An 11416-nucleotide genomic window follows, 5' to 3' on the forward strand; every position below is an offset into this window, starting at 1 on the left:
CAGCAATTTAATGAACAACATCAAGATCGATATGTCAGGAGGAAGTATGTTCTAGCGTTAGTAAAAAAATTTCAAGAGACAGGGAACGTAGCTAATAAAAAACGAAAAATTGAAAAACATATAGTTAACGAAGCTAGTGAAGTTGCAGTTTTGGGACAAGTTCATCTTGATCCTATATTAAGTACCTCCTCTATGTCTGGGATCAATCGAGCTAGCATACAAACCATTTTGAAGAAGAATAAATTCCATTCATACAAAATACATTTAGTTCAGGAACTTCATAAGTATGATTATGACCGCCGTTTGCAATCTTGCGAAATAATGAGTGAGCGAGCAGGGAACGATCCACAGTTCTTTTAGGTATATTTATTTTTTTCAATGGGTAAAGTATCAGTTATATAAAAAGTACTAAAATGCCACAAATAAATAAAGCAGCGCCACAAAAAAAGTGGGTAGGCTGAGGCCCAGAACCAGTTCGTGTTTTAATCCTAACATCAAGACACTCCTCCAGAAAGCGGTTTATAACATTTCAAAGTGACTTGAGTAGAGTCACGGATTGGATAAACATTGAAATTCATGGTCTTATTGCACAATAATCCCATAACCCTGTAGTTTCATAACCTGGCATGTGCGAGTGTGTAGAACCATAAAACTATATGGGAAAATCGATATCATACATCGGGGATCCGAGACTACTGAATTAGCAGGCTTCCCTATCCCCATAACCTCGTAAACCCATAACACCTTAACCCGAGATGTGCATACATCAGGGGTTAGAAGCTGCATAATTGTGAGTTGACAAGCTGCATAACCCCATAACCCAATAACCCCGTAACTACATATCCTTAGTGTGTATAATCATGAAACACTGAGGAACTGAATCTGTAGTCCTGTTGTATATCCATAATTTCTTAACTCGGGACATATCAGCTCGTGTACACCGATGATCTGGGTCATACAGAATTTTTTCAATTTATATCTACGCCAAAAAAACTTGGTAGTATTTCCTTGATTGATGAATCAGTTATTGTGGGTTTTTGCGATCAAAATTGTTCCAATATTGGGTTACAGGGTTATGGAGTTGTAGGGTTATGGTGCAATCTAAAACCTCGAAAACCGCTTATTAGAGGAGTTTCTTGACGTTAGGGCCAAAACTGGAACTGATTTGGGAATTCTGACTTTAGATTCGAATTCAGCGGATCAAAATACTATAGAATATACTGGTTTGTCATATAGCCCAGCCCATTTATTTTCTTAGCGCAGTGTTCTTTCAGTGTAGATACAAAGAGAAAAACCTTGAATGTTTTTGTAACAAATTTGCGTGCTCCGGTTTATGGGTCTATAGGAGCTTGCATGTTCCAGGGTTACATAGTTATCACAGGACTCAGTTCCTCAGAGATTTGTGGTTCTATATCTATACGTTCGATTACGGGGTTTGCAGGGATATGGGGTTACGAAAGCCTGTTAACTCATGGTATATGAGTTCAATTTCCCGGCGTTGTTGAGTACAAAATTTTTCAAAGTGCAGTTCAGCGTTGTGTTAATGTTTTCCGTAAAACGGGCAGTGTAACAAGAAAAGAAGGAAGCGGCCGACCTAAAAAGCGGACTGAAGAATTAAAAGAAAATGTCCAACAAATAATGGAAAATGCGCCAAGAACTTCTGTACGTGTTTTATCACAAATTGTTGGAGTATCAGTCGGTACCTGCCACACAGTGTTAAAAAAAGATTTGCGTTTGCTCTCCTTTAATTGTTTGTTACTGTTATCACGATTATTCTTTAAAATAAAGTTATATAGTCATTAACGTTATTGAAACTGACAGCTGCTATACAGCTCGTTGAGAAATGAGGTTAAGTTGGTCGCTATAAGCTACTCCCTACGTCCAATGTGTCAGAGCCAACTTCGACCACGTTTTTATTTGAACGCTCGTTAGTTTTGGTCTAATGATGTTCCCACAGTTTCATAGTTCTATAATTTCGCATTCCCAGGGTTATGGTGTTGTAGGGTTACGGGGTTGCCGGGTTACGGGATTACGGAGTTACGAAGTTACGGGGTTACAGGATTATGGTTATGGAGTTATGGTGCATGGACATCATGAATTCGAATCCATTCTATCAATCTTTTATCCAATCACTGACTACTCAAGTCAGTATAAAATCTTGAAACCCGCTTTCTAGAGGAGCGTCTTGGTGATACGGTCAAAACACGAATTGATCCGGGAATTCTGCCTTTAAATTCACAAACTCAACAAGTCAAAATATTGTAGGATACACTGGTCTAGTTTACGGCTTAACTCATTTTCTATGTGGCACTGTGTATGCTCATCAAAACTAATGTCTTCATTATAATCCTAACAAAGCGCTATATCTAAATATGTTAAATTCTCCAGGATGTTTCACAAAAAAAAAACAAGTTCGATTTGCATCTCATAAACGCAACATTTAATTGTTTTCTTAAGTATTGCATATCCTAACACCTACGTATCAATTTTCTGGTATAAAAGGAAGAAAGAGAGTGAAATTGCTAAAAATTATTGTAATTATTATTTTTTTCAAGTCTCCTATTATAACTAGTATATATGCATAAGATAACTAAATATCCACATATGAAGAAGTTAAAATATTACCGGTGAAGATGTCTGTAATAGGTACTAAATTTAAAAATAAGAAGTAGGTAGATGTTTGTCTACATTGAAAGTTTGAATTAGTCTTGCTAAATAAAAATAAATAAATAAACTCAAATTGATAGTACCGTAAATTTGTTAGTATAGTAAAAATTAAGAGATAAGGAAACAACAAAATGTGAAATAAGTATCTATCACACAAGTAGAAAAAAAATCATGATAATGTTACCGTTCACCGGAAAAAGTTTTACAGACGGACGATTTGCAAATGTCCTGTTTATTTTAAAGCGTTAATGTAGCCTTGTAGGCTGTAATGTTTCATGGGTGCAACTAACCGACAAACAACAGGATTTTTAAAACAGCTCTTTGAACTAGTAACTTACTTCAAACGGAAAATTATGAACGTAAAGGTGTAAGACATTTTAGATCTATTAAATCATAAAATACAAGTAAGCTGGAGCTTTCATAATATTACAGGTCCGGAACACGACACAAAGGCTGCACCGATAGGCAAGTAATGAAATAACTCACAGCCATATTTATAATTGGTCACACTATCACGTAGGTCTAAATCAATTTATATATTCAAATATAATCACATAAACATCGAATGCGGTATAAACATAAGAGCTGTGTGACTCACGTCAGTCATTATGACTTACCATCCTTAAATCTCTCTACTAGACATCGTTAATGGAAACTAGAATTTACTATATTTGAGACACCCATTCACACCTGCTAACTGATTGTTGCCTAATTTGCTACACCTTGCATTCAATCGCTTAATGTTTAAAACAGAATGAATCATACTCACATTTATTAGCTAATTTTACTAGGAGGTGTTGGTTAATTAACCTTTTACGTAACGTGGATGGTTATTTTTAGAAAACTGCATTCATTTTCATGTCTTCCTTATACACTTTGTAATACTATATGTTTATACAGGCTTTTTTAAGTCTGATAATTTCAATAAGTTATTCCATGGGTTATTTTACATCGAAAAGATTCAAAGAAGCAAGGCTCCCTGATTTTTGAGATAGAAACTTCAATAGTCTGAAATTTTAAAAAATATTTTGGTCATTCAAATATTTCTGAAGACGCTAGGCGTAGGTTGATCAAATCTAGGCTAGTTTAACTAAATAAAAGTAAAAGTGTACTAAAATGTATCATAATTATTTATTTGAAATACAGTTTTAAATACATTGTAACCTTCAAAATTCTAAAACATAAAAGCGTAGTAATATATTTTTTTTGGAACTGTCTTCACGCAAAGCAAATTTGTGCCATAATTATTTTTAATCAATACACTGTATTTAAAACTGCAGTCAAATAAATTTATACAACTTTTGTATGAAATGTATAGTTTTTGAGTTATCTTAGATTTATTTAACTTTTACTACTAAAAAAAAAATTGTGGTGGATTGAAAAGTAAAAAATAAAAAGTGAAAAAGGGAAAAGAAAGGTAAAAAAAGTAAAACCGCATATAAGTATGTAGATACCATCTTCTTAATATTTAGAACTGTTAAGTTGGACAAAATACACTTCAAATTTCGGTGAGTGAGTAATACCTATATTATTTTTAGAGCTGTTTTAGAAGTTTTATTTTTCGGGATTTATGGTAATTGTGACAGGAATTTTTTAGAGTTATTGTAAAAGTACCCATTTATTTTTTTTTAATTATTTTAATACCTCAACGAATTTTATTAAAAACATTGTTTGTATTTTAGAGCCCTGAGGATAAAATAGAGAGGACTCAGGTCAGATGACCGTGCAGGCCACCTAACAGATCCCTGATTACCAATCCAGTTCTCTCCAAATCCTTCAGTCAAAAATGCGTTACAACATGCGAGTTATGAGGTGGTGCTCTGTCTTGCTGCCACCACATAGTATAGTATAGTTCTTCAATAAAGGAACAACATCTCTTAAAAAGGACAAATATGTATCACCAGTAAGAGTACTTTGATAAAAGCATAGTCCAATTAATCGTCCATTAAATAAGCCGCACCACACATTACTTCCCAAAATGGATTGAAAATGGGTTTCTCTGACCCAGTGAGGATTTTCTACAGACCAGTAATGATTATTATGCAGATTAACCGTACCATTATTGTGAAAACGTGGTTCATCGGTCCACCTAATTTTATGGAGGAACTGAGGGTCGTCATGTAACTGAACTATAACGTAGGCAATATCCTCCAGATGTCTGTTGTAATCATTAGGTCTTAAATTTTCAACCCAAAGATAATTTGTAAGGACGGTGTCCATTATTTGCTGGAATTCGGTGAACCGAAGATTTGCTTATATCAGTCTCTTCCGGAATATTACAAACAGACGCATGTGGATTGACTGCTATAAACGCAAGATAATCGATAGTATTTTCTTCGTCTTTTGCCAAACATACATGCTGAACTCCTCTTGGATTTGGAAAAGAACCACACTGAAAGAAATGGGCTTATTAAACTGTTTATCTAGAATAATGTGTATAGCGCATATTAAAACTTTTATAACAAATATACAACTTTTATTAAAAAAAGCAATCATCTCCAAACTCATTATTCAATGAGTTTAACTGGAAGGTGCTTAATACACCTTATGCATCTATGAAATAGAGGTTATAATGAATTACTTATACATTATTATGTGTTATAGACTTTATGTTTAAATTGTGTAGTAGGGAAGATTTGTTGTATAAAGACCAGTATCCGAATTTGTATATAACAATTGTATTAACAGAATTATTCGTTCTTATACTGAATATGTTTCCGTTTTTAACGTGTAAAACGCGTCTTATAATGGTTAAGTGATCGTCACCTCTCGGTGCATAATCGGTTATGATCGTAGAGTTTCCGACAGTCCACTGTGCATCGACTTACGACTATTACATGTCTAGTTTGATGAAAATAGACAGTATAGGCACATGTGTTGTGGGATACATGATCATATCGCGTTGTGTGAAATGGATAATTATGTAAGTATCTAACTGTTTTATGGTTTGTAGTTGTTTTGTTTTTTTAAATGTAAGTCTTGTCTAAATCTTAAAAAATATTATTTGTATGCCCTATAAGAAACCGATGATGTTAAGTTTTATATAAGATGGAGGAACAGAAGGTTAACAGTGACAAAGAAGAGCATGTGTACAAAGTCAATCAAGTCAAGAGGAAATAGAATTAGATGGAAAGGAGCTCAACCTTTCAGGGGATGCTTCATTCTTAAGGTGGAAGAGTTATTGTGCAAATTCTCATGTAATACAAGAAAATACGGGTGCATCGTTGCTAAGAAAATAAACTGGACAGTTTTGGGAACGATTTGTCACCATTTTTAATACTTAAATGTATGTTTTATATTTACATTAGAACCTTAGCTTGTAATTACAGTTATCCAATAAAATTTGTGAAAACTTAATGTCATATGTTTATACAGAGTATACAACAGTTGGAGCTGGAGCGTTGCGCTATGAAAATAACATCACGCTGTTGTACAATCTAGCACTTTCCGTGCACCTAACCCCCTACACTATAGGTCCCATAGTGAGCGCGCGTGATAGAATAATTTAATAAAGAATAAGGTTTATAGTCACTATACAACTGTGCTAGCAGTACGCGTTTTATATCCAATATTCACCTGTTTAACTGTTACATATAGTATACAATGGTCTTATAATGGCATATAGGATTCTAATAAAGAATAAAGCGCATTTCTTTCAGTGCAGTACACCATTTTCGCTCTACATTAGAAAATGTTTGTCTAGATGGCACATGTCTATTAGGAAATCTTTCCCTATACAATTGTTCCGCGGCTCCGGAAATCTTTCGACACTCGCCATAAATAAGTAACAATCAACATATTCATTTGGTGTAAAAATTAATGGCATATCTAATACTTATTTAAAAATTAAATGGCGAGTTTGAAATTTAATTACTGTCACTGAAACTGTCACAAAACTACATTGAAGAATTTTTGACGTGTAGTCAACACCTACTTTATTAAAGAGTATGGAAAAGGTCTGAATCAAGATTACACTGTTCATATATCGTAAACGGTTAATGATAGGTATAGAACATGGTTAATAAAATATGTTCAGAAATAAAAGGAGAATCCAAAAATTTAAAAATATACAGGGCGTTCCATTTAAAAAATTGAAGTTCCGCAATAACCATCTTTTTGCGGTACCCTGCATATTTGAAAATAAAATAATTAAACGCATCTTTTTAAGCAGACAACCTTTTCTATATAACATTTCTTTCTATCTCGACTAGTTTCCGAGATAATACCTATCAACTTTTTGAATACGCGCTAATGGAGATATTTAGTAATATCCGGTTGGCAGCATTGTGTTGTGCATAATCTCCTCTGAAACCACATGTTCTTGGACTGTTGATATCTCATTTAGTTTTCGTGATATTGTTATTTGAGAGCAACGTGTTTAAGTGTTAGTAACGATTTTTGAAATGTGGGATTTTCTGGAACAACGATAGAAAGTAAAATTTTGGGTGAAACTGGAGAAAACTTTCATGGAAACGTTACAACTTTTGAAATAAACTTACGGAGATGATGCTCTGAGTCGTATACAATAATACTAATGATTTTCATGATTTAAAAGTGGTCGTCAGTCGATTGTAGTTCATCCTCGACCAGGAAGACCTTCGACTTCAACTGGTGACTCCCACGTTCAGAAAGTCAAATATTGGGTGCGTGCAAATAACCGATTGTCTGTCATAGAAATTAGAGAAAAGGTTAGCATCTCAATTTGGTCATACCATGAATTTTTTACTGAAAAATTGAAAATGTATCGAGTTACAGCAAAATTTGTTCCTCATTTGATGACCAAATAAGAGACAGTAAATGTAGTGGGCGTTTGTCGGCAACTTGAACAATTCAATGATGAAAAATATTAATTTAAAGTCCAACCATCACAATGGATTGGCAAAGGATCTCCAAGCCCTAAGAAAGCACGTCAGTATCGATCCAATGTTCAAGTGATGCTCACTGTTTTTTTCGACTTTAATGGAATTGTGCATTTTGAATTCTTGTGTCAAGGTGAAACAATGAACCGTACGTAGGTACTATCAAGGAGTTTTACAAGGGTGAAAAAAAAGAGACCAGAGTTGTGGCGAGATAACTCTCATAGTTCTTACATCATGATAATACGCCCGCACACTCAGCTTTGTCAATTCGTCAGTTTTGTGCCAAAAATCAGATTACTATCCTCCCTCACCCTCCTTACTCGCCAGACCTGGCTCCTTGCGATTTTTTCTTATTTCTGAAGTTAAAGTCAGTCTGAAAGGACGCCTTTGATGTAATCAAAGCAAATTCGTCACAGACTTAAAATGCCATTTCAAATTAAGCTTTCCAGAACTGCTTCGCGAAATGGAAATACCACTGGGAAGTGTGTCAATAGGGGAGGGGAGTACTTTGAAGGAGACAATGACCAATACTGTATAAAATTAATAATAAAGTTTAAAAAATAAAGTTTGGTTATAATGAATTGGATCAACAACCAAATAATATCTGAAATTATTTATTAGCCATTGGGTACAAAATTTTTTGTTCCATTGTTTTTCAAGCTATACCTACCTAATTAACCCTCTGTGCCAAAAAGATCGGTCAGGAACTATTTTTTACTTTTCAGATATATCACACAAGTTTATCACCGTTTTTGAGAGCACAAATAAAATTAAAACACGTTGCTCTTTAAGTTTTTGAAAATTTGTTCATTGCTCCTTTTTAAGGAAATTTGTTTATAGACTTTGCATGAATAGATGAAGTGTAGCTTCATTTAATTAAAACATGATAAATTATCTCCTTTTTTAAATAAATTTTAGCACGAGTTCTTTAAATCTAAACTTACGAAACACGAACATTTTAGCTAAGTAAAATTTATTTATCCAGCGGTATGTTTATTACTTAGAAATTTGTTTTTCCATAAATTAATTTTACTAAGGTTTAGCAGTAAGGTCAATTTCAAACTACCAAAGGTCTTGGAATAATTTGACAATAGTCGTTTTTCATTATAAAATTAAATTGTGCGTTTTCCTTATATTACGATGAGATGCTATGTGTCGCGAACTGGGTTATTATAATGGACACACGTATAATAAATATTAACCGTGACTGTTGACCTTGGCGGAATTAAGTGTTTCTAGTGTCAAATTACGATTTGCAAATCCGGCCACCGTCTGTGTCTGGATACAAGGTGGCTATAAAATTTTTTTGTAAATGTATGTAGACATCAAAATTCAATTTGTGCACTGTCATAAAGTTCTGTTAACCTGGTATATTTAAAACAATATGCCTGAGATTATGGAGGTACTGAAGTAAAAAAATAACTACACTTGAAACTACTACGCTATGAATATTATTTTGGTATATTAATTGTATAGGGTGTCGCATGAGAGCGCACAAACTTTAAGGGAACATTTCCCATGTAAAAAAAAAACAAAAACGGAAACGTGCCGTTTTCGAGGTATGTATGGATCTTCAAATTTTTATAATAATAATTATACAGCCCCACAAAAAAAAAGTATTGGATCTGGTATTCAGACCCATGTATTTCCATGTATTTTTTTCCGCTGAATCCGAATCTGCCATCAGATTTGGCCCAACGGGTCTGAGTTTTCGGGAAAATTTAAAAAACAGGTAAAAATTCACAAAAAACGTCATTTACGATCGACGAAAGTTATAAAAACTCAAATTATTCTACCAGCTCACTAGACGTATGATTTTTCACTCGTTTAATTCCAATTTATCATCATAGAGTCAGACAAGCTGGTCCAATTTCATTGAAAAAAGGAAAATGATCAAAACGCCATTTTCATGGCATAATTCGTCTTACAGAGTTTTGGATCCATCTTTTTATCCACCCATCCATTTATGAATTCATACATCTTTCTATCCAGTCGTTCATGCATGAATACGCATATTTATTCATCCACCTGTACCACCTACAAAACCCACCCATCCACCCATCTATCCATGTACTTTTTGTACTGAGAGATGAGATAACAGCCTAGAAGATTGAGAATGCAATAAAACTTGTAAAATACTCTACTTTATAAACAAAAGAAAACGATATCTACAAATCATTCTTATTTTTGTTGCTATAATGTGTTATCTTTGCTTCAAAGGATCTATGCAAAGGCTTACGCTTTCGTTTGATCCTTCTATTTTTCGTTTCTCTTTTTAACAACCAACAAAAATCGGCCATCTCATCTTCCTTGATATCACTGTTCTATAACCTTCATATCCTGATGAAATCGTTCGCCTCGTTCTTCGCCAAGATCTAAGATTTTCAGGAAACCAATCCAGATGTGAATGAAAGAACTTGTAGTTCATCAAACATCCCAGATCTTGGAAGTCTTTTATCATTTTTATGCATTTTCTTCGTATTTAGGACTCTTCTTGTTTCCTAAAAAAATTGTCGCTACAGATTTGAAACTAGTCCAAGCCCTCTTCTCAATGTTACTCATTGTAGAGTTGAATGTTGCATCCTTGAACAATATCCTAATCTGAGGTCAATCGAATACACCTTCTTTCAATTTCGCCTCAGAAGTATTCGGAAATTTAGGAAACAACAAGAGTCCTAAATACGAAGAAAATGTATCGAAAATGATAAAAGATTTCCAAGATCTGGGATGTTTGATGAACTACAAGTTGCACTTCCTTCATTCACATCTGGAATGGTTTCCTGAAAATCTTGGACATTATAGCGAAGAACAAGGCGAACGATTTCATCAGGATATGAAGGTTATAGAACAGCGATATCAAGGAAGATCGGAGGAAAACATGATGGCCGATTTTTGTTGGTTGTTAAAAAGAGAGGGACTAAACGAAAGCGTAACTCTTTGCTCCAGAAAAATTGTGTCCTGTCTCGTCTGGAAATACTATATTCCGAGCTATATTCCTATTTAGTTGACGATATTCTCTAATTTTTTGTAAATAATCTTCCCGAAGTGCAACTATACGTCGTGATTCCATAATTACCATACAATTGTCAAGTTTTTTTATGTTTAAAACCTCATTAATAAAACATGTAAAGTATCTAAAGATTTATAATTATAATCAGGATAATCGCTTCATTTATCTCGAATCATGTTTAAAGTATGAACTATATTTTCTTTATACATATACATTGTGCGCCGTATTACATCTCTGGTAAAATCGTCAATATTCTTTAATTTTGTATTTTTCCGTTTCTTCTTTGTACCGTGATTAATAACGTCTCCTTCTTTAATTACGCGATAAATTGTCGTTTTTGCCATCTTAGTTAAATCGCTAATCCGTTTCCTAATTTCTTTATCACATTGTTCACTATTTTCTCTTTTCAAACATTCATGTATATTTAAAATAATACGTTGGCTTGGTACGTGTAAATCTTTGTTTTTAAATTCTGAGTTCGTTTCGACGCTTTGGACAAAAACCAGCTCGACTATTTGGGGATTTTCCCGGGTTATTTCGTTATCTTCCGTTTCAAAGGGTCTTCAGAAAGCCATGTTAAATTACTAGATAATTACCTATAATATTTATTTTAATAACTATTACCCTTTACTGGTTACGATATGAACAAATATTTATATAAACAATTAATAATACGTATTATACCAACAATAAATATACCACGCCAAGCACTGCTCTCCACGGCACTGACAAAGCCAAGTGAACCGCGTTTGACACCAAACTAATTATAGAATACCATGCAAAAAATTATTTACGACCTAATGGACCAATACAGGTTTGCTTTGACGACCAGCGCGCCGCCGTTGATTCTACATCAGACGGACTGGTCTACAAATACCGG

The sequence above is a fragment of the Anoplophora glabripennis genome, unplaced genomic scaffold (genome assembly GCF_000390285.2).
Source record: "Anoplophora glabripennis isolate ALB-LARVAE unplaced genomic scaffold, Agla_2.0 scaffold604, whole genome shotgun sequence".
Lineage (NCBI taxonomy): Eukaryota > Metazoa > Arthropoda > Insecta > Coleoptera > Cerambycidae > Anoplophora > Anoplophora glabripennis.